Below are 24,863 nucleotides of genomic sequence, written 5' to 3' on the forward strand. Positions count from 1 at the left end.
TGACGTCACAGAATGAGTCTGGCTAACGAAATGGCGGAACCCATTGGGTTTCGTTAGTGATGTGACGTCACGGGATAGGTCTGACCAGTGATGTGGCAAAATCGAATGCGACGTCACTGAATATAATAAGTAACATCATTCAACGCAGATACAGCAATTAATCAAGTGGTGTCATTAAATGTGATGAGTCATGACTGAATGTGGCTGGTAAATGATGTGACGTCATAAAATGTGGCTTCAAAGGCTTAGACGTCTATGAAATAAACGTGGGAAATTATCGTTAAAATAAACTGTGGGAAATTATCGTTAAAATACTGTGGGAAATTATAGTTAAAACAAACTGTGGAAAATTATTGTTTCAATACTGTGGGTTAAAATATGTGGGGAATTATATTCAAATAAACAGTGGGATATCATCGCTAAAACAACCTCTGGAATATATTATTGTTAAAGCAATCCGTGAGAAATTATAGTTAAAATAAACTGTGGCAAATTATAGAGACGATATACTGGGGAAAATTATTGTTAAAATAAGCCATGGGAAATTGTCATTGAAAAACTGTGGGAAATTATATAGTTAAAATAAACTGTGGCAATTATATTTAAAATAAATTGTGGGAAATCATCGTTAAAATATACTGTACAACATTATGGTTAAAACAAACTGTGGGAAATTATTGTTAACATAAACTGTGGGAAATGATAGTTAAAATAACTGTGGGGAAATTACCATTAAAATAAATTGCGGGATAGTATCGTTAAAACAAACGGTGGGAAGTTACCGCTAAAATAAACTGTGGGAAAATACTGTTACACTGGGAAATTATCGTTGAAACAAACTGTGGGAAATTACCGTTAAAATAAACTGCGAGAAATAATCGTTAAAATAAACTGTGCAAAATTACCGCTAAAACAACTCGCGGAATATTACCGTTAAAACAAACTGTGGGAAATTACAACGGCATAAACAGCAATCATTACTCTTAATGACAAGGCATTAATAACAATAATAATCGAGTAATTACTAATAACAGCCACGACCGGATGTAAATTATGCATGCATTGACATAGTAGATAGTAATGGCTTGCTTGGGTCATACTAATCTTGAACAAAAAATAGCGTTCGAATGCTATTAAAGATCATATATATCAACAGTATCTTATGAATGAAAGTAACAGATCACAGGAAAAAAAGGCACAGGAAAAAAAGGCACAGGAAAAAAGGCACAGGAAAAAAGTCACAGGAAAAAAAGTCACAGGAAAAAAAGGCACAGGAAAAAAGGCACAGGAAAAAATTCACAGGAAAAAAGTCACAGAAAATCAGCAGGAAAAGCAGCAGGAAAAAAGTCACAGGAAAAGTCACAGAAAAAAAGGCACAGGAAAAAAGGCAAACAGAAAAATGCACAGAAAAAAGTCACAGAAAAAAAGTCACTAGGAAAAAGGCAGAAAAAAAGTCACAGGAAAAAAGTCATCAGGAAAAAAGTCACAGGAAAAAATGCACAGGAAAAAGTCTACAGGAAAAAAAGTCACTGGAAAAAAAGTCCACAGGAAAAAGGCACAGGAAAAAAGGCACAGGAGAAAAAGGTCACAGGAAAAAAGTCACAGAAAAAGGTCACAGGAAAAAAAGGCACAGGAATAAAGGCACAGGAAAAAATGTCACAGGAAAAAAGTCACAGGAAAAAAAGGCACAGGGAAAAGTCAACAAGAATCAACGCACAGGTAAAAAAAGGGCACAGGAAAAAAAAGGCACAGGGAAAAAAATGTCACAGGAAAAAAAGCACAGGAAAAAAGTCAGAAAAAAGGCACAGGAAAAAAGGCACAGGAATAAAGGCACAGGAAAAAAAGGCACAGGAAAAAATGTCACAGGAAAAAAAAGGCACAGAATAAATCCACAGGAAAACAAAGGCACAGGATAAAGGCACAGGAAAAAAGCACAGGAAAAAAATTCACAGGGAAAAAGGTCACAGTAAAAAAGGCACAAAGGAAAAAAGGCACAAGTAAAAAACAAAAAATCACCCCGAAAAAGGTCACAAAAAAGGAAAAAGGTCACAATGAAAAAAGGCACAGGGAATAAAGGCACAGGGAAAAAAAATGTCACGGAAAAAAGGTCACAAAAAAAGGAAAAAAGGCACTGGAAAAAGTCACAGAAAAAAAGGCACTGAAAAAAGTCACAGGAAAAAAAAGGCATCAGGAATAAAAAAAGGTCACAGAAAAATGTCCCAGGAAAATGGTCACAAGGAAAAATGTCAAACAGGAAAAATGTCACAGGGGAAAAAATGTCACAGGAAAAAAAAGGACACAGGAAAAAAGACACAGGAAATAAGTCACAAGGAAACAAGACAGGAAAAAATGTCACATGGAAAAAAGGCTATACGGAAAAGTCACAAGAAAAAAGGCACAGGAAAAAAAGGCACAGGAATAAAGGCACAGGAAAAAAGGCACAGGAAAAAATGTCACAGGAAAAAGGCACAGGACAAAAATCACAAGAAAAAAGGGCAAGGAAAAAAGGCACAGGAAAAAAAGCACAGGAAAAAAAGGCACAGGAAAAAATGTCACAGGAAAAAAAGGCACAGGAAAAAAGGCACAGGAAAAAAGGCACAGGAAAAAAAAAGTCACATCGACAGGAAAAAGGCACTGAAAAAAGTCACAGGAAAAAAGGCACAGAATAGGCACAGGAAAAAAGTCACAGGTGTCACAGGATGGCACAAAAAATGTCACAAGAAAAAAGGCACGGAAAAAAGCACAGGAGGCACGGAAAAATAAGCCAGGATGTCACAGGAAAAAAATGTCACAGGAGCGGAGGCTCAGGAAGTCACAGAAAAAAAGACAAAAAAAAAGACACAGGAAAATAAGTCACAAGAAAAAAAGACAGGAAAAAATGTCACAGGAAAAAAGGTACAGGAAAACATGTCACAGGAAAAAAGGCACAGGAAAAAATGACACAGGAAAAAAAAGTCACATTAATTTTTCCCATATAGTGGAACCGAAGAGTAAATTTGAACCCGTTGAGGATGACCGTAAAAACATAAACAAAAAGACTGTTAACATCATGAAGATAAATTAATCCAAATAAATAATGTGAAGTTTTCCCTGTGTCTTTATAAACGGTCACCTTAAATTAATGTGACGTTTTTCCTGTGACTCTTTTTGTTGCGACATTTTTTTTCTGACTTTTTTTCTTGTGACTTTATTACCGGTCACCACTTTGTCCATCCCTTTCTTCTTCGTCTCCAGCAACTCTGGGCTAGACGTAGACACAAGGTTAGCCTTCCCATACAAAGAAAAAAACATCAACCAAACAAACAAGGGACGCGTAACGCGCCAAAATGAATGTTTTTTGTTAGACCTGAACCCGTCGACGCGTTCCGACATGTCGCTAAATCCTATTCCGCTACGCATCGGGTCCCGAAAAACTCTACACAAATCACGTACGGCGGAATTCCAAGTAAAATTCAACGCGTTTTGACCTTTGTGAACAACAGGCGATGATTAATTCGGTTCGCAGAACGAAAATCTCTCTCTCGCACCTGTACCTGTAAGTACGGAATACGTTCGGGGATTTTCTGTTCATTTCTTTCGATCATTTTCGTATTTCGGACAGTCGATCATTGTCCATATGACAAAACGTGTAATATTATTAATAACAATCGTTTCTTTATCAAACGTTCATTTACTAACGTTGATTTTAAACGTAGAAAGAGCAATAAGAAAAGTCGTAAAGTTTCGTTTTCCGTAAGGCTGCAGTAACAGAAAAGGTGGAGGATTCCTCCCCCTCCCCATTTAGTGAGTCGTGAAAACTATATGGAAAGAGCGTTTTAGCTAACCCTGAGGCTGTAAAATAAGGGGGGGGAGCTCTTAAATATGCATAAAATAAGAAAATTACACCAAAAAACCAAACCTCTGGAATTTTTGCCATTCTCTGCGGCTGTAAAACAGCCACAAAAATTGAGGGAAGAAACAGAAAAGGGGCGAGACCATTGCATAGAGGAAATGAGGGTTTAGCGGTTATCCTGTGGCTGTCTGAGTGGGCTGATCGATTTAATCCTGGAAACTGATGTCGAAACTCCCATGATCATGGAAGTAGGAAATACACAGTTCTTTTTCGATGGAAATGTTTCAAAAATCGAGACGCGCGAGTACATACACCCCGCGCGCGCGCGCACACACACACACACACACACACATATATATATACATATATATACAAATGACTTGTAGTACAAATAAGCTATATATAATTGCTATGCAACTCATCCAGAAACTTAAAATTACACAGAAACCCTCAATGTTATTTTGACTTAACGCGAATTATAAAGACATGATGAAAAAAAATACGTCTATTCACACACATTTACAGTTATAAATTCATGTCACGATAATTTCGCTCGTAATTGACGCTATATAGCTACGATCTTCCTGGCATGAAGGCTCGTTTCCCAATGGCGCCTGCCTTTAAATCAACGAATAAGAGCTTTTGATAACTGTAATTTTCAGCCCTTCGGCTTAACAGTTTTCATTTATCCAATTATATTCGGTGTGGATTCCAGTGCGCTGGGATCGCCGATAAGTTCTATATAATTGGCTGTTAATTTTTTTTATCGTAAATTCCTATCATCTCTCTCTCTCTCTCTCTCTCTCTCTCTCTCTCTCTCTCTCTCTCTCTCTCTCTCTCTCTATCCTTTTCAACATAGGCAGATAAATATGATGGATTTTTAGTTTTTCTTTGTTTTCTAGAAAGTGACTTTTTCTCTAAAAAGTTCCACCTTTGTACGACTAATTACTATTTTGTTCCTTGGACATTGAAAATCGTTTTTTATGTAATTAAGATATGTTTCATAATGTTTTCCTCTTTCATAAAGAAAACATCGTTAACATTTGTCCGTTTACTATGGCTAATTACAAAACAAATTCTTTCTTAATCTTTTTTTTTTCTCATTTTCATTCCCTACCCAAAACTGTTGACTTTTTTTTCATCTTGGTGATCATTCTTTTTATTTTACTTTCCACTTCCTAAATAAAGTCAAATCCCTTATTCTTTTTTTTTTCTTTTTTTTAGCAAATTTCTTATAATCCATCTTTCAGTTTTTAGCAGTATAATTTTCTCTTGAACAATCTCATCATTTTGCGATTATTCTGGAACCAATTCTTTCCGACTTTAAATCTTCTTTATTGCTAATAAAAAATGTTTAACCCACCTGAACAATTATCCGTCTACTTGGAGTTAGCTGTACAGAATAAACTTATTTTTTCTACCGTCGTTATATGGTATAAATATATATATATATATATATATATATATATATAATATATATATATATATATATATATATATATATATATATATTCTCTCGATGCTTAGCACAATTTTTATAATCTGTTCTCTCTATGCAAAGCTGAACTCTCAAATGTCAGGCCTTTCAACACTTTCTTGATTATTTGTAGTATCAAATAATCAATATTTATTAAATCAAGTATATCTTAGTTTAACCAGAAAACTGAGCTGATTAATAGCTCTCCTAGGGCTGGCCAGAAGGATTAGACTTTCATTTACGTTGCTAGGAGCCAATTGGTTACTGAGCAACGGGTCCTACAGTTTATCCGTCCCGCATTACATCGAAAAATGAATTTCTAATCACCAGAAATACATTCCTCTGATTCCGCGCTGTCTGCAGCTGGGAACGAACTCAGACTACCAGATCGGTAGGCGACTATGCAACAGACTCGTCCACCGAGGAACTAACTTTCTTTTTTTTTTTTTTTTTTAACAGAGAGAGTAATAGATGATGCTCTATTTATTATTAAATTTTCTCCGCCATATTCCTTGAACCCATTTGAGGGAGTAGCACAAGAAGGATACAGCCTTCCAAACTTTCATTAAGTCTTAGGGATGGCGTTGTTAGCCTCACGCCCTTATTCGGGGTGGCCCAGCATGCATCTAGAGTTGGGTGGACTGGTGGATAATACACCGGGAGTGATCCAAAGACCTGACATACGTGAGCCGATGTCTACACCACTCAGCCACTAGGCCCTACTACCACTGCATCTTTTTAGTTACAATTATTTTAGTAATTCACATTACCCTAACCCTTCTTAAATGTCTCTTTTATCAAACGAGAAAAAGATAGGGATAAAAGATCACGTTTTCTTTACTTCATGTATTTATCGATACATTCATTTATCTAATATTAAAAAATCTCAAACAATGACCATCCATGCAGTGCAAGCGAAGATGCAATGTGTAACTACCCTAACACTATTCTTATTGCTTTTTAATACAGTTTTATCTATTTATCTATTTATTTTTTATTTTTCTAATAAGTGAGATCTCTTCTTTCTGTATTTCTCTTTACCTCCTGTAAGTTCTTCCTAATGAACACCGTATTCTTTGGAAGCTTGAATTTCAAGTCAATGACCCTCGTAAGCTTGCTCCATATGAATAGGGTTCACTTACTGAATAATAATAATAATAACTTATTAAGATGATATACTGGGGAAGATTTCTTTGTAATTATTAGCAAGCACGTTTAACCCTTTTGCCTATTTAGTATGAATAAAAGACTATACTCTGTTTTTTTCCATCTGTCCATCCACCTGTGGTGTTTTTGTATGGTAACACTGCGTCCCGGGCTTTAAATAGTTACGGTATGTGTAAGTTTTAGGTAAATAAAAGGATATCTGGGTGTACATTTGCAACTGAAAAGTGTTTTAATAATTTACTGTATGCGAAGTACACCGTTAATATTCGAAATAGGATATTATTATTATTGTTGATTGTAAGCTGAATACAACTATCTAAAGCCCGGGACGCAGTGTTACCATACGGAAACACCACAGGCAGATGGACAGATGGAAAAGAAAACATTAAAGTCTCTTCTAGAGGACCCTAATCTTTATTTGCGCAATGGAGACTTTGATAACAAAATCACATCCTTGTCACCGTCATTATTTTCCAGGATATTCCACCTTCAATTTCGTCCAATTTCGAAAATAAGACTTCACACAGAAATAGACTACAACACAAAATAAATTTCGGACACACTGGAAACATAGCCGGAAGATATTTGATCTTGACTGAATACTGAATGCGAATGAAAAATGCAAGCAGAAGCTGTTGAGCTGAAATGTTTGCTTAGCAATTTGTGGGGAGAAAGCAGGGTTAAAAGTGAGAATTGTGGTGGTGGGGGGGAGGGGAATGCCCCAAAGATTCTTTGGCGCAATCGAATTTTCTGTCCGGTGGTGGCCTCGGCCACGGCCCATGAAACTCAGCCAAAGTCCGGTTGTGGCCTAGGTTATTGCCTAGAGGGCTACAACTTGGGATGTTTGATGATTGGAGGGTAGATGATCACCAAAGCAATTTGCAGTCTCAGCAGTTTTTAAGATCTAAGGGTTGACAGAAAAAGTGCGGACGGACCGACAAAGCCGTCACAATAGTTTTCTTTTACAGAACGCTAAAAAAGGCAAAAGTGGCAAAGTGCATTAGAGGGTTATGAGGTGGTTTGATCACGTGAGGAGAATAGAACTTGATAAGATGATCAAGTGACGAGCTGATAATGAGTCTTCCGTGTAAAGATAAGAAACAGCTGATGTTAAGGAACTTCTCTTCACAAAGGATTCAAATCGACTTCATTAGTTAAGGGGAGAACATGATGGCAGCCGATGCCCCTTTTTCTTACTGGATTTATGTGTGTATATATATAAATCTCTGGAGTACCAAAAATACATAAGTTTGGAGTGCTTATTGATCTTTGAACTAAATAGTTTTAACTTTACTTCACTGCAACGCTGGTAAACTTTTCCGTGAATGTGACTGAATACGCTTATGTTTTGGAAGTGCTTTGCACAGGGGGTTCATCCTCGATATAGCATTTAAAAAAAAGAACACGGAAGTGAAATTGATTTTTATTTCTAAAGACTCCATCTGTCAGAAGAAATTATATAGGTTGTAAAGCAAGTACATTCTATAGTTACGTGCATTTGTAAGAATGCTCGAACTCACTGGAACGCAGAGAAAAAGCGAAAAACAGCCATGAATCTTGAAGAGTTTTGTCTTGAGTTTATTATAGGCATTTCCAAGAGGACTGATACACAGAGGTCGAGATTAACATCAAATATACATACACTAGGGTGACAGTACAACCGAATTTATCGAGTCTGGAAAAGTATCAAATAACTGGAGCAGGGAAAAAAAAAAAAAAAAAAAAAAAAAAAACAGGTTGAGGAGTCATCACACCATTTGGGAGAGAGGTCAGTACTCCTTAAAAGCAAACGCTGCTTTTCAATGCAGGTGGATCACACCTTTGCTGATAGGCCCACATAAACTAACTTCCTTCAGTCTATGCAACAGACCTGTGTATCAGTCTATAAAGTATCTTAAAAATTAAGATGAAACTGGAACACGATTTTATACCCAGTGACATTTTTGCTTTTGTGGCACACACACACACACACACACACATATATATATATATATATATATATATATATATATATATATATATATATATATTATATATATACATACACGTATAAGTGCATTTATTCTGCAAATCATACATAAAATATATATATTTATATACAGATAAACCTTTATATACCACATCTCATTCACAACCCCGTTGAGCGAGGAAATCAGAATGTCATATCACCCGAAGAATTACCAACAAGGAACGTACATCAGCGAAAAAAAAACCGGTCTACAGTCGTCCGCAGAGGCACCGCTTTCCCTCCTCGTCCATAACCTTAGGTATCAACCTTAAATATCTTGCGCCCTAAATACTACTACAACGAAGACGCGGAAACACCGGAGTTTGCGCCGTCGGAGAGAACAGCTCTTTTAAGGCTCACAAGTTTTTTTTTTTCTTTTTTTTCGCATCGAGCGACAAGTGGAGATTTAGATGTTATGTAGGATGTAATGCCTACGAAGTTATGTTGTACATATTAACTACATAGTATATCGAACGTGTACACATGCAAACTATATAGTACGTATATACGTGCATACACACGCACATTCACACACACACACACTAACTTCGTAGGCAATATACATTGAACACTGCATATATATATATATATATATATATATATATATATATATATATATATTATATATGTATATTATATGTATATATATATGTTATATATATATATATATATATATATATATATATTCGTTAAAAACATTACTTCAGTGGCATCAGTAAGTTTCTTGGAGGTATCCTGATGTCACAAAAGTAATGTTTTAACGAAAAATTGTTTTTAAGAGAATATAAACTATGCCCTAATATTATATATTATAAAAAATATATATATATATCTATATATATATATATATATATATATATATATATATATATATATATATATATATATATATATATATGTGTGTGTGTGTGTGTGTGTGTGTGTGTGTGTGGGTGTGTGTGTGCGCGCGAGCCCGCGGGCTTCGTACGTTAAAGATACTTAAGCCACCATAAATACTTTAATACAAAATGACGATAAAATGACTAACGTGTGAAGAATTCGAGAAGTGAAGAGGTCATTGTGGCTATTACGCATACATATACATCTCGTGAAAGTGACCGCTAAACATTCTCTCTCTCTCTCTCTCTCTCTCTCTCTCTCTCTCTCTCTCTCTCTGTGTAGACAAAAATGAATAAAGACCGCTTCCCTCACCAGTTATCAAAATTGGGATTTATGATGGTGGGTTGGTAGAACCGAGTCCATTAGTCCACACCTAGATTTTTCATTCCAATTAAGGTGGGTTGGTAGAACCGAGTCCATAGGTCCACACCTAGACTTTTCATTCCATTTATGGTGGGTTGGTAGAACCGAGTCCATAGGTCCACACCTACGCTTTTAATTCCATTCTAAAACATTATCACATTCCTGGACCTCCTTTCGCTAAGTACTCGTGCTGGTATAAGACCCGGGTTGACTTAATTTCACAAATCACAAGAAAAGTTTCTTAAAAAAAATTCACTCGTGCTGGTAAAAGATCCGGATTAACTAAATCATATCAATCACTATAGTAGTTTCTTTAAAAAAATATTCACCACAAGCATATTCTACATTATCTTCGAGACAAGTATATATAAGTTTACCCGTCTCACCAGTTTCCCATAACTGCTATTTTAAAAGTCTTTAGACACAGAGAAAACAGCAAATATAATCTTTTCAATAATCACGTTTCTTCGAAGTCCTCTTACTGGAAATTTTATGGATATCTTTTAAAACTCAAAAGTATATATATAAACAAAAGAGTAAATACATTTTCAGAGACTCCTTTCACTTGTTTTGCTGTCTCAGAAAAAAAAAATAAATAAATAAATAAACTAACTTATCAATTTTAAAAATAAATGCCCTGTTTTCTAGGCATCGCTACAGGGTCACACCATACTATATCTAATATATATTATGAGTAAGAAATAAATAAAATAAGTAAATTAATAAATTTAAAAAATCAAAATAAATGTCCCAGTTTTCTGCGTATCACTAAAGGGGCATTCTATATTTCATCTAATATGTTATGCGTAAGAAAAAAAAGAAAAAAAAAAAGAAAAAAAAAATTATATATATATATATATATATATAATTATTATTATTATATATATTATTAATTAATATATAAGTAATATATATATATATATTATATTAACAATATAATTAAATTAATAAATAAATAAATAAGACTTAATTAATGATCCAAGTTTGCTGCGGTATCACTATCCGGGCCATATATTATATTTCCATCTAACATGTTATGGGTAAAAAATAAATAAATAAATAAAAAATAAATAAATAAAAAACACACACACACACCAAACACACACACACACACACATATATATATATATAATATCATATATATTATCTATATATATATATATATGTTATAATTAAATATAAATAAATAAGACTTAAAATAATGACCCAGTTTTCTGGGTATCACTACGGAGACATACTATATTTGATGTAATATGTTATAGGTAATATAATATAAATATATATAATATATATATAATATATATATATATATATATATATATATATATATATATTCTAATAAATGAGCATACCATTGTCTTCTACATTATGAACATCTAATCATCTTCGTCTCATGACCTATCCTTCCGGTCACTGGTTTCAAGAAGAGTGTGCGATTTCCACGGCTGGACCGAGTGGGCACCACAGCTTTAAATAACAAATAATGGTCTTTTATAATCACTAAACATCCTGCCCCTTTTTTGTGGTTCTTTTGTTGATATGAACTGAATAAATTACGAGCTGCGATGAGGGGCTTTGCTGTGACGTCACTGGAATGTAAGGAAAGGGAAAAGGCTGCGCTTTGTCTAAGTTACCGCTCTCTCTCTCTCTCTCTCTCTCTCTCTCTCTCTCTCTCTCTCTCTCTCTGTGCTATTCCCTATCAAGAGTTAACGCTCTCTCTCTCTCTCTCTGATAGTTACTTTTCTCTCTCCGCTATTCCCTATGAAGAGTTACCTTTCCTCTGTTTGCTATACTCTCTCTCTCTCTCTCTCTCTCTCTCTCTCTACAATACCTTATTAGTTACCTGTCTGTCTGTTATGCTCTATCGAGGATATCTCCAACCCCTAACCCCCCACTCTCTCTCTCTCTCTCCAAGACCTTATCAGTTACCTCTCTGTCTGTTATGCTATATCGAGGTTACCTACACCCCCTACCCGTCCCCCCCTCTCTCTCTCTCTCCAATACCCAATCAGTTATTTCTGTGTCTGTTATGCTCTATGAGGTTACCTCCAACCCCTAACCTCTCCCCCCCCCCCCACCCACACCGCTCTATCTCTTTCTTTCTCTATCTCCAAGACCTTATCAGTTACCTCTCTGTCTGTTATGCTCTATCAAGGTTACCTCCACCCTCTCTCTCTCTCAAGACGAATGTTTCTATACACTGGAAAACATCGCATGTAAAAGATTACCTATTACTCGATTTAAACATCTTCGAGCCGCACCGCTATGTCACCCCCATCCTTTCAACGAGTTGATGCCTTAACGAAGCAAGCAAGGCAGCCGCAGAGCTGTTGTTAACTACGACCTTAACCCCGCCATTAAGGGCGCCCGGCAGTAACCTAAGCCGGAAAGTGAAAACAGATCCCATTTCGCCGGTAACTGACCGCCTCCGACTCCGCCGCCGCTGCCACCGCCATTCGGCCAATTTCTTCGCTCCCCGGGACGAAATAGAAAACAGGAAACAGGATCTTCTTCAGTCACCCATTTGTCTGTCTACCGCGGGCGGCGGCCTCCTCCTCCCCTCACCCGCCCCCAGCAGGCATCTGACGTCATCGTTATGGGGTCTTTGAGATAAGGGAGGCGAGGGAAGCGCTCTCTCTCTCTCTCTCTCTCTCTCGTAAGTGTGAAACTGGAGTTTCACGTTATTTTGACCTAAGAGAACTATTTTTATCTCCAAAACTCTGATAATCTGATAGTCTGCTTATCTCTGAGTCATTTCGTTATCTCATTTATGCTCATGTGAAACAAAGTAATAAGGACATCTGCTAAGATATCTAGTATCTTAACCCAATACAATGTGTCACTTACGCTTAATTTCATATATACAAAATGTTTATGATATTATCGGTTTCATTCACACACACCAGGAAGCTGCCGTTTCCTCTCAATAACACAGCATCACACTGAACAACGATCTCATCAAAAGGACGCAGTAATTTTGGTGTAGGTATCGTTAAAAGAATCATAAAAACTTGTTCATTATTTTTCATGTAATCCTGAACAACTGAACCATTCATTTTTTGTATGTAATATGAGTGAAACGATAGTCAACAGGCAATAATTCTATGTTTGTATTTGCCGTCATCCAGCCTGGGGACAGCATCTCCAATCCTTCTTAATACTATAACAATTAAAAATGTGCCAGTTTCTTCGGCACAATCGAGTATTACGTACAGCGTACAACGCTGTATAAAACTCTCAGCCATGGCCCATGAAACTTTCAGCCACAGGCCGGTGGTGGCCTGTGTTGCTGGAAACTATAGCAGTGTCAGATACGTGATCATGGCAAACTTTAACCTTATATAATATAAAAACTACTGAGGTTAGGGGGCTGCAACCTGGTATGCTTGATGATTGGAGGGTGGAGGATCAACATACCAATTTGCAGCCCTCTAGCAAAGGCAGTTTTCAAGATCTGAGGGCGACCAGACAAACAGCCATCTCAATAGTTTCCTCTTACTGAAAACGAAAAATGCGGAATGATGGTGCCTTGGTCCAAGGTTCCGAAAAGGTATGCAACATTCCTGAGGCAGGGCATGGGATCTCGATCCTCTCTTATGTTACCGTTATTTTCGGAGGTATGGGTATATACTTAATCCACGACAACCCGTCTCTTCTAAACTTAGGTTGCGTTCAGCTCTAGGCCAGTTTCAGGAGCGCAATTACGTTGCCAGCCACGTCAACCTTCATATTGCACGCGTTTTTGCAGACGTAGTATAATTGCCTTGTCTACGAAGAAAAAAGACTAAAAAAAAAAAAGGGGGGGGGGAGGGGGGGGGGGGGGGGGGGGGGGGGGAAAGAGGAGACGTGAGGTCTTTGATCAGTACTTGTGCTCGACTAAGTACCGAGCACTTTCGTACGGGTGTTACACATTTTCGAGGTACGCTGAAAAAGTGCAACTGTTGCACGTTAGTGCTCGGTACTTGTGATGTTCATTTTCTCCTATTTTGGGGCGAACCTGCAAATTTTATGCCAAGTGAGAGTTTTGCAGGTCTTCTGTCGATACATACATACATACACATACACACACACACACACACACACAATATATATATATATATATATATATATATATATATATATATATATATATATATGTATGTATGTGTGTGTGTGTGTGTATACACTAGACACACGCACGCGCACACACACAAGTACACAAATATATGTGTGTATATATATACATATATATTATATAATAGATATCTATATATATACGTGTATTATTATATATAATATATTATAATATATATATATATATATATATATATATAATGTGCTTGCATGTATGTACGTATGTGTGAGTGCGGCGTCTGAAAACCGAACCAACCCTTCAGAGTAAAGAATAATCTTGGTCCATCTACTGTACACGACTGAAAACCCACATGGAACCTATTCAAACGTCGAAAACGGAGTCAAGATCCTTTTTTTTCCTCCTAAATCAGATAAGAGGCCTCTCTCCTACCTCCAGACGTTCTCTCCGACCCCAAAATATCATACTCTGATCAACGTAGGTAAAGACAAGTCCCCCAGAAAAGCAAACTAATGACTGGCCAGTACAATCGCCAAGGACCGCTTACGATTGGCTGTGACGTCACTCGGGAAGCATGTGATTGGTCCGAGCTTCATGGCAGACAAGTGAGTGAGTGGGTCTTGCGGTAGACATAGCGAGGCCACCGAAAATACTTTTTTTTCTATTTTTATTTTCTAGTTTGATAAGTTATCCTTTTATGGATTTTGAGTGTTTTTCTTATCTACAATATTTACATTTATTTACTCGTTATCTAATGTTTCTATTTTCTATTTTCATTTTCTAATTTTTCACATCTATCTATAATGTTTATATTTATTTATTCGTTATTTAATTTTCCTATTTTAATTTTCTAATTTTTCGTATAATCTATAATATTTATCTTTATTAATTCGTTATTTAATTTTTCTATTTTTCTATTTCCATTTTCTAATTTTATCTATCATTCTCTTAGGCATTTTGAGTATTTGTCATATTTAATTATAATACTTACATTTATTTATTCATTACTTATTTTTTCCATTTTATAATTTTTATTTTATAATTTTATCCATTGTAAGTTCAGAGATTTTGAGTATTTTCCATACACATTTATAATACTTATGTTTATTTAGTCATTAGTCATTATTTATTTTTTCATTTTCATTTTTATTGTTTTGTATCTGGCAACCGTATGGAAACACATTTCCAAAGAAAAATTCGATCATTTATCACATGCATCAATCGAAAAAAAAAAAGTTGTGCTAACTGAATAAAAGCTATTAAGGGAACATAAATATTCACATACGTCATGCTGCAAGCGCTGATCACATACCACAATTATTCATGGTACCAATAACGGTGCTATACAAGTGCTATATCAGTCGTAAAAGTATGCAATTGCAACACAGCACGTAAAGAATGCAATATGGCATTATTCATCAGGTTAGCAAATAGTGAAGGGATTGATTTTAATAATACTGCGGTGAGGACCTTCGCTTTTACCATCATTATTACTATTATCATTATTGAAAGAAATTGCTGCATCAACTGCATTTAACTTGTAAATAGTCTTCTCTATTTTTCTAATAATTGTTTTCTCTCTGCTATTACAACTGGCGAGTATTGCACCGATAAGATTCATCAGGAGGAGTCAATTTCAGGGATATAGCTTGCAAATTTATTTATCACAGTGAATAAATAAATGAGCCAAAATATAAGTCGATTTAGTGGAAATATCCCTGAAATTGACTCCTCCTGATGAGTAATATCGGCGCAATACTCGCCAGTTGTAATAGGAGAGAGAAAGCAATTATTAGAAAAATAGAGAAGACTATTTGCAATTTAAATGCTGCTGATGCAGCAATTTCTTTCTATAAGACTTGTTTGAAAGAGGGTCTCCTTCCAATATATTATTATTATTATTATTATTATTATTATTATTATTATTATTATTATTATTATTATTATTATTATTATTATTGGAGAAATAAATCCACAGTCATTTATGGGTATATATATCTAAGAGATTACATTTGATATAGATGTCCCTTTGGGAACATTATACACAATGGCTGCACCTTTCACTGTGATGCGTCTTGTCGCTCGAAAGCTGATTTCATTTACTGGAGCAGACAGTGTGTCAGAAAATACAATTAATATAAAATAGTGTTCACATTACATGGGGGTAAAAAAAAGTTGAAATTTTAAAAGAGGGTAAAAAATGAATATTTAATTAAAGAAAGTAAAGAAAATCTCACAACCCAGAAAGAATGACAACAACCGAACACATAAAGCAAAACGTATAAAGACAAAGATACGTTTAAACATATTCAAAGGACACGAAGCACAGTCTCGATTTCAAGCTGGTTTCCTGAGTTTGATAAGTGAAAACAGCAGAGTGCCGTCGTTAGCTCCTCCATACAAGTGATGACTAAGATGAAAAGAATTCACTAAGCATACATTTTTGCCAAGCACAGGAACACCTTAGGTCGTTCGGCACTTTACAGTAAATCAAGCCAAGCTAAAATGAAGTTATTCATTATTATTATTTTTTTTTTCTATTTATCACATTCCTCCAATTCGAGTGGGTGTATTTATAGTGTGGGGTTCCGGGTTTCATCCTGCCTCCCCTTAGGAGTCCATCACTTTTCTTACTATGTGCGCTGTTTCTAGGAGCACACACTTTTGCATTAGTCCTGGAGCTACTTTGGCCTTTAGTTTTTCCAGATTCCTTCTCAGGGATCTTGGGATCGTGCCTAGTGTTCCTATGATTATGGGTACAATTTCCACTGGCATATCCCATATCCTTCTTATTTCTATTATCAGTTCTTGATACTTATCGATTTTCTCCCTTTCTTTCTCTTCAACTCAGGTGCCGCATGGTGGTATTATTATTATTATTATTATTATTATTATTATTATTATTATTATTATTATTATTATTATTCAGCAGATGAATCCTATTCATATAGAATAAGCCCACAAGGGCCTCAGATTTGAAATTCAAGTTTCCAAAAGAATATGGTGTCCATTAGAAAGAAGCGAGAGTAAGTAACGGGAAATACAGAAAAATGAGATCTCACTTATTATTAAAAAATAAAAAAACTAATAAAGATAATTTTTGTAGAAAAAATTACGTGAGAGAGAGAGAGAGACGAGAGAGAGAGGAGATAGATGACTCCAATTCGACGTCAAACCCTAAAGTAAATCTGAACACGCCTGGTGGTCAAATCCAGACCAGGTTTTCTTGTGATCATATATATATATATATATATATATATATATATATATATATATATATATATATATATATATATATATATATATATATATATATATATATATAGGACCATCATCAGAGTCCCAGCTGTACTGACATAACTGATGTTCGTCGCTCCACGACTTCAGATGTTATAAGAATGACGCTGAGCAAAGTCAAATGTTAACATTTTGTATTAAAAATGTAAAAAGATGCTCATAAAAAAAAGCTTCGTAAACATATGTAGAATTTCGGAAAATATTCATTTTCTGGACTGACGACCCTAGTTGTATGACGACATGCTAATATAAATCATATAGTCAATCATCTACATAACTATAACCAGATATATATATATATATGAATAATTATCACATCACCGTGATTCATATAAATTACTCGAGCTACAAATGTCCTTTAATATCTAATTCGCTCTACCTCGGAATTAATATATTTTCATATATGTAAACCGAAGGTGAATTTTTTAGTTGATAATAATTTCGTCCTCTCATGGGTTCGAACCACTGCCCAGCGGACTGAGAAAATCAGGAGTTCAGTGACGTTAGCCGAATCGATTGAATCACTGAAGTCCTAATTTCTTCTCAGTCCGCTGGGAGGTGGTTTCGAACCCACGAGAGGACGAAATTATTATCAACTCAAAAAATTCCCCTTCGGCTTACATATATGAAAATATATTAATTCCGAGGTAGAGTGAATTAGATATTAAAGGACATTTGTAGCTCGATTAATATATATATATATATATATATATATATATATATATATATATATATATATATATATATATATATCAGTAGAAAGGTGAGTGAAACAAGTACTTTCGTAGTTTATCTCTATAGTCTCAAGTTCACACTGTGCGAACTTGAGAATGTACAAATAAACTATATTATATATAAATTATATAATATAAATATACTATATATAAATTTCTAATGAATAATCATAAGTGAATGAATAAATGCTTATAACATGATAATGACCAAAACACAAACAACAGAAAATACATTAAACGAACAAAGCAAACAAAAAGTACCCCAGTTTCTATTTCCGTTGCTCTTTTGTTGTTATTTTCTTCGTGTTTTATTCATTTCATACAATTTGTTCTCATATTCTTGTTGTAGTCGTCATTTCAATAAATGTTCATGAATGCATGAAATTATTTTACTTATTTGCTTGTACACTAAACTAACAACAACCACTAAAACTTTGGCAGAAAATACTACTAAAACAACAACAACTACTACTACTACTAATAATAATAAAGGCAATAAAGATGGTACGACATTCATGAGTTGAAAATCATAATTCGTTTGCTTACATTAAACCAACAACAAGAGCTTGAGCAGTAACTATTACTAATAATAATAATAATAATACAAACGCACAGTAGATGATATAACATACGTGAAGTTGAAAGGGATAATGCAAAATAACTTCATGTATAACAAATTTCATTTACTCCACGGTACTTGAAACGTTGAGCACATACCACCAACCCTAACTCCGCAACACCTCCAGTGCCCCAAGTCCCCTAGTGGCATGAAGCAGCGGAAACACTCGAGCACTTGATGAATTGAACGGCAAAGAACTCTTTAAATACTTATAATTTACTTCAGCGCAGCCACTGGTAAGGACGCTAATATGCTTGGACGTTGAAGGTCTTGAAGCTCTGTTGTAAAAAGGGAAACGTCACAAATGCTTTTCATGAAAAGGGATTTACTTCTGGCATTCTGTTTAATATGATTTTAATGGAAAAGAGCGATTTGAAAAACTGGAATTTAAGGTAGAATGATTTTAATGGTAAAGAAGTCTTAAAAACTTGAAGATATCTATTTATGCGAGATACGATTTTAATGGGAAAGAGCGCTTTCAAAAACTTGAATTCATTTTGGCTCATTATGCTTTTAATGATGAAACGAGCCTTTATAAGCTTGAATTCATATTGGCTCTTTATGCTTTTAATGATAAAAAGCGCCTTTATAAGCTTGAATTCATTTTAGTTACATATGCAATTAATGGTACATAACCGGTTTATAAACTTGAATTCATTTTTGCTAAATGTGCTCTTAATTATTGCAAAGTTGTAAAGAACGCTGTGAAAAGTTGCATTTATCTAAACCGTTCTGAAGAAAGCTTTCAAAGACGAAAAAGGCTGTAAACATTAGATTTCTTAATTGTAGCGCATGAAGAAAGGCGTCTCGTGCCGTTAAGTGGTTTCAGTCATTACATTTCTTTCAGGCGCTGGCCTTATTAATGGCGAAAACACTTGGAATTTTACACTTGCATTCCTCCAGCGAACCTCGAGAGCTCTTGTGAGGGAAGAAGGAGTTGTCTAGAATGTTCAATTTCGTTCCAATAAACACGATACTGACAAAACTTTTATTGGGTCAAACATTTTGGATACTAAACTTACACTGCGTAGATACAACATTTAAAGGTTTCACAATAACGAAAAAGTTTAAGATTTAATTAAAGTTTGTAACGTATCAACTTAACGTTGGAATTTTTTTTCTATTATTAATGTACAAGGTCCGATTTCGAATAGGTATTGGGCTGGCACAACCAGGGAAACAACATTATTATGAAAATACGATATAGATGTTAAACTGTATTAGCACCGCCTCGAAAAAAAAAAAATTTAAAACTTAATTAAACACAGCTTTAGATATTAATTGCTTACTGCGTGAACATATTATTAAAAAAATATAAAAGTGAGAGACGTCTGAAATATTCAGATCTAATGGCAGAAAAGTTTTAAATATTTGCGACTCACAATTCGTCTTTTCCCTCGCAATAACTTGCAGTACTTCTAAGACCTTGACGTCAATACTCTGAGACGTATGTCGATGAAGACACTCTCCATAAGAGCTCTAAATGTATTTCTGATTCCGACCTGATTCGAAGCCCTGAAAGGGCAAGGATAAATTCTTAATTTCATTTACCAATCGTATTTACAAAGGATTTCAGTAGTTTACCATCCGAATGCATTATGTACTCAATCAGGTGAGCCTTCGCTGCTTGCTGTTTGTTCTTCGAATAGTTTTATTTATTCATTGGCTACCCTTTTTTGTCGTTACTTCCAAAGTTTCTCTCTGACTATTATTATTTTTTGCCTACTTCACTGTTTCGTACCTGCCAATCCATCCATGTAAAGCCGTTGGTCCCGTTGCTGAATAACCACTGGTTCCATGCAACGTAAAAACACCATACAAACCAAACCAAAATTCAATAACTCGTGTGCTCTGTACCAACCTCTACTAAATCAAAAAGGAGAGCAAAGGAATAAATGAATGACAACCGCTTTATGGCAAAATATTGAAAAAACCAGGCGTATGGGACTTGCACTCCATGCCATTTATCCCTAAACTGCGGAACTTCTTGTCCTCCTCTGTATTCCCAAAGTCCAAATGATGATGATAAAGATGATTACTAAAAATTTAGAGAAAAACTGAAGCCAGCCTGTTTAGAGATTATCTGGGCATAAGGGAAGAAGAATGGGGCACATAGGCTGCCAAGAATTTTGTATAAAAAAAAAAAAAAAAAAAAAAAAAAAAAAAGTGTGTATTACGGATTGCGGAGATGGGGAAGACCTAGAGAGCGCTAGATATTTGGCGTGGTTATGTGTGCATGTGCAACACAAAAATTAATGGCACAATGCGTAGGAGGGCCGACGTCCTGTTGATGAGTCTTCCTTATACATATATGAGGAGTTCGTTCATGTTTCAAGTTGAAGTATGAATGTTGCAGTAACTAGTGAATTATCTTTTTTTTTTCTTTCAAGAGCCATTTCTTGTTATGGGATATGGTTTCCAAATAACAACAGAAATGCACACGCACACACACAGACATCCAGACACATAAAAAAAGCACAAATACACAAACACACACATACAGACAGACAGACAGACAGACAGACGACACACACACCACACACACACACACACACACACACACACACACACACATATATATATATATATATATATATATATATATATATATATATATACAGATATATATCCTAATGATATATATATATATATATATATATATATATATATATATATATATATAATATATATATATTATAAGTAAAATTATCACCCTCCCAAAAAGTATGACCCGCAACTTAAGGTATTAGAGATACAGAAGAATTTGGCGCTACAAATTATCGATGGTTAATTCAACCTACATACATCACCCTTAACGCTACAGAGAGAGAGAGAGAGAGAGAGAGAGAGAGAGAGAGAGAGAGCTACGCACATTAGGATGTATGGGTGAAGAGGGGCCTCTCCACTCCAAAGGAGTGAAACAAATCTGGGATCTTGAGGAAAGGCCATATTTATCATTTCTGGAGAAGGAGAACCTACTTTTAAGGGGATATCCTACAATGAAAAGGAGATTGCATTCCTTATGTGGAGATTCTCTTCCTAAAAGGGAGATTTTTAAGGGGATATCATACAATAAAAGGGAGATTGCATTCCTTACGCGGAGATTCCTAAAGGGAATTTTAAAGGGATATCCTAACAATGAAAAGGAGATTGCATTCCTTACGCGGGAGATTCCTAAAGGGAGATTTTTAAGGGAGTATCCTACAATGAAAGGAGATTGCATTCCTTACGCGAGATTCCTAAAGGGAGATTTTTTTTAAAGGAGATATCCTACATGAAAAGGAGATTGCATTCCTTAACGCGGAGATTCTAAAGGGAGATTTTTTAAGGGGATATCCTACAATGAAAAGGAGATTGCCTTCCTTATGCGGAGATTCCTAAAGGGAGATTTTTAAGGGGATATCCTACAATGAAAAGGAGATTGCATTCCTTACGCGGAGATTCCTAAAGGGAGATTTTTAAGGGGATATCCTACAATGAAAGGAGAATTGTATTCCTACAGGGAGATTCTCTCCCTAAAGGGAGATTTTGAAAGGGGAAGGGGAATCCTCCACAATAAAAAAGGAGATTGTATTCCTACAGGGAGATTCTCTCCCTAAAGGGAGATTTTTATTTTTTAAGGGATATATCCACAAATGAAAAGGAGATTGCACTCCTTATGCGGAGATTCTCTCCCTAAAGGGAGATTTTTAAGGGGATATCCTACAATGAAAAGGAGATTGCATTCCTACAGGGAGATTCTTTCCCTAAAGGGAGATTTTTAAGGGGATATCCTACAATGAAAAGGAGATTGTATTCCTACGTGGAGACTGCGTTCCTTATGGGGAGATTCTCTTCCTAAAGGGAGATTTCTAAGGGGATATCCTACAATAAAAAGGAGATTCTATTCCTATGTGGAGATTGCGTTCGTTAATAGGAGATTCTCTTCCTAAAGGGAGATTTTTCAGGGGATATCCAACAATAAAAAGGAGATTGTATTCCTACAGGGCGATGGCACTCCTTATGGGGAGATTCTCTTCCTAAAGGGAGATTTTTAAGGGGATATCCTATAAATGAAAAGGAAATTCTATTCCTACAGGGAGATTACGTTCCCTATGGGGAGATTCTTCTCCTAAAGGGAGATTTTCTTAAAGGGGGATTTCCCCAATAAAGGCAGGATCAAGTTCTTTAATGAAGATTCTGTTTTTAATGAGAGATACTGTTCCTACCAAGATATACAATCTCCCTTTTTAAAGGGAGAATCTCCTTTGAAATGAAATCCGATTCTCTCTGAGGGAAATTGTTTTAAAAGGTACTTCATTTTGACAAGGAGACTATTCCTAAAGAAAAGGCCGATTCTTAAAGGGGGAATATTATCGCAAACCTACGTTTTTAAAGGGAGATAATCCTTCATAAATACCTAACTTTAAAGAGAGAGAATTCTTCCCAAAAAGGACACCCTATTTGTAAAAGGGTTACTATTCTTAAAATACGCACAATTTTTAAAGGGAAACCATTACTAAAGAGATTTCCTATTTTTAAAGGAGGACTGATCCTCGAGAAAGCAAGACAATCCTACACGAGGATCGTATTCGTCGATGGAACCAAAATTCCTACAATAACCCTTACGATAAGAACATATTCCTACGGGTTGAACCTACTCCAAAGAAGGATTCAGATTCCCTCCCGTAAGGGAGATCCAGTTCCCAAATGGAGAATCATCTTTCGAAGAAAGTTCTAGTTCCTACATAGATGTCCTTAATTATAACAGATATTCGCCCATCCATTTTAAGGACCTTTACTTGACAGATCCTGATTTTCAAGGGGAAACTCGACTCACGGAAGGAGGGCCGATTGCCAGCCGAGAATGAAAGACCTCGAAGCCATTTCCAGACTGTGACATATAATATTAAAATCATATTCCATAACTGTGTCATTAATAAAACGTTACCTTTGTTATGTGAGTCAAGTATCTCCTTTAAGGCTTCAAGTATTAATTTAGCACATGGAAAATTCATTCAGAACACCCAGAATATTATTCTATGACGCTTGAAATATTAATAAACCGATAAAAAAATGAATTTAGGGGACCTAAAACTTTAATTCAGCACACCCATTATACTAATTTATAACTTCATAATACCTTAATCTCTAACCAATATAATTTTAATCTATGAAAGTTAATTGCTTATTCATAGCACGTAAAATATATCTTTTAATCTTGGCATAATTTTGTTTATTAGATTACATATACAGATCTTTGTGGAACACCATATTTTTGTATACCCTGAATACATCATTCATTCCAACAGCAAGGCCATTTCTTGGTTAGTTACTGATCAATTACAATTTAGCCTCAATTTCTTAAATAAAATCAATTATTTCTGAAGGAATTCTACTTTCGAAGTTGAACGTACATACTAACTTCAAAAGAACAATATTCTTGCATTTCTTGATAAGCGAAAAAAGGAGTTATGTCCTTGACTACCAGCTATTTTACGAAATAAATTATGTGAATCTTAAAAATGATAATATAAATGTTGATTTCGACCATTAAATTCTCAATCAAAAACTAATTCCCAGTACTTTCAACAATTCAAAGTTGTGCGCAGTCAATACAACATATTTTACTATCAATTTCAATACTAATACGATAAATAGTTTATATCGACGCAGAAATTAATCTCAATAAAAACAGTTCACAGAACTTTAATAAATTAAAACTACTGTCCGGCGAATACTAACTATTTTACTATCAATTTAAGCAATATTTTACTCTTAATCTAAAATTTGATATGATAAACAGTTTACATCGACGTAGAAATTAACCTCAATAAAATCAATTCACATTACCTGAATCAATCAAATTACTGCCAAGTGAATATTATCTACTTTACTATTAATCTCAACATCAACGATAGGAAGTTTGCATCGGCGCAGAAATTAATCTCAATGAAGATTTATACATTACTTTAAACAACTCAATATTGATATAGTAAATAGTTTACATCGACGCAGAAATTAATCTAAGTAAAAACAGTTCACATTATTTTAAACAGTTCAAACTATTGCCCAATGCGAGGGGAAGTTCTCAAACAAACTCGAACGTGCACATTTTCTCAAACACAGATTAAGCTGATCACAGTGATTGCTTTGATACAACTTTATTGGGGTCGACAGCTGGGTGACAATTTAATCATCTTTCTAATTCTAGAATATTCATTGTGATTCTAATTTTGGTTTATATTTATTGCGTGTGAAAGATTAAACGCGTATTATTCAATACCGCTCGGAAGAATTGGACAAGTTTTTGAGCGAAACCGAACATGGAACATAAAAAAAAGGTCTCAAGGCTTTTTATGAACTATGAGATTTTTCTAAGTCTCTTTAAAAGTAGTAAAGCATTCTTACATGAAAATAAATGAATGTATATCAT

The 24,863-nt window shown here is 35.1% G+C and overlaps 1 protein-coding gene across 6 annotated transcripts in view; it reads right to left on the minus strand.

Moving 5' to 3' along the window:
• Positions 1–24,863, minus strand: part of LOC135201795 (serine/threonine-protein kinase tousled-like 2) — a 218,805-nt gene that overhangs the window by 83,717 nt on the left and 110,225 nt on the right. The gene's annotated exons all lie outside the window — the stretch shown is intronic.

This window comes from Macrobrachium nipponense, chromosome 28 (assembly GCF_015104395.2).
Source record: "Macrobrachium nipponense isolate FS-2020 chromosome 28, ASM1510439v2, whole genome shotgun sequence".
NCBI lineage: Eukaryota > Metazoa > Arthropoda > Malacostraca > Decapoda > Palaemonidae > Macrobrachium > Macrobrachium nipponense.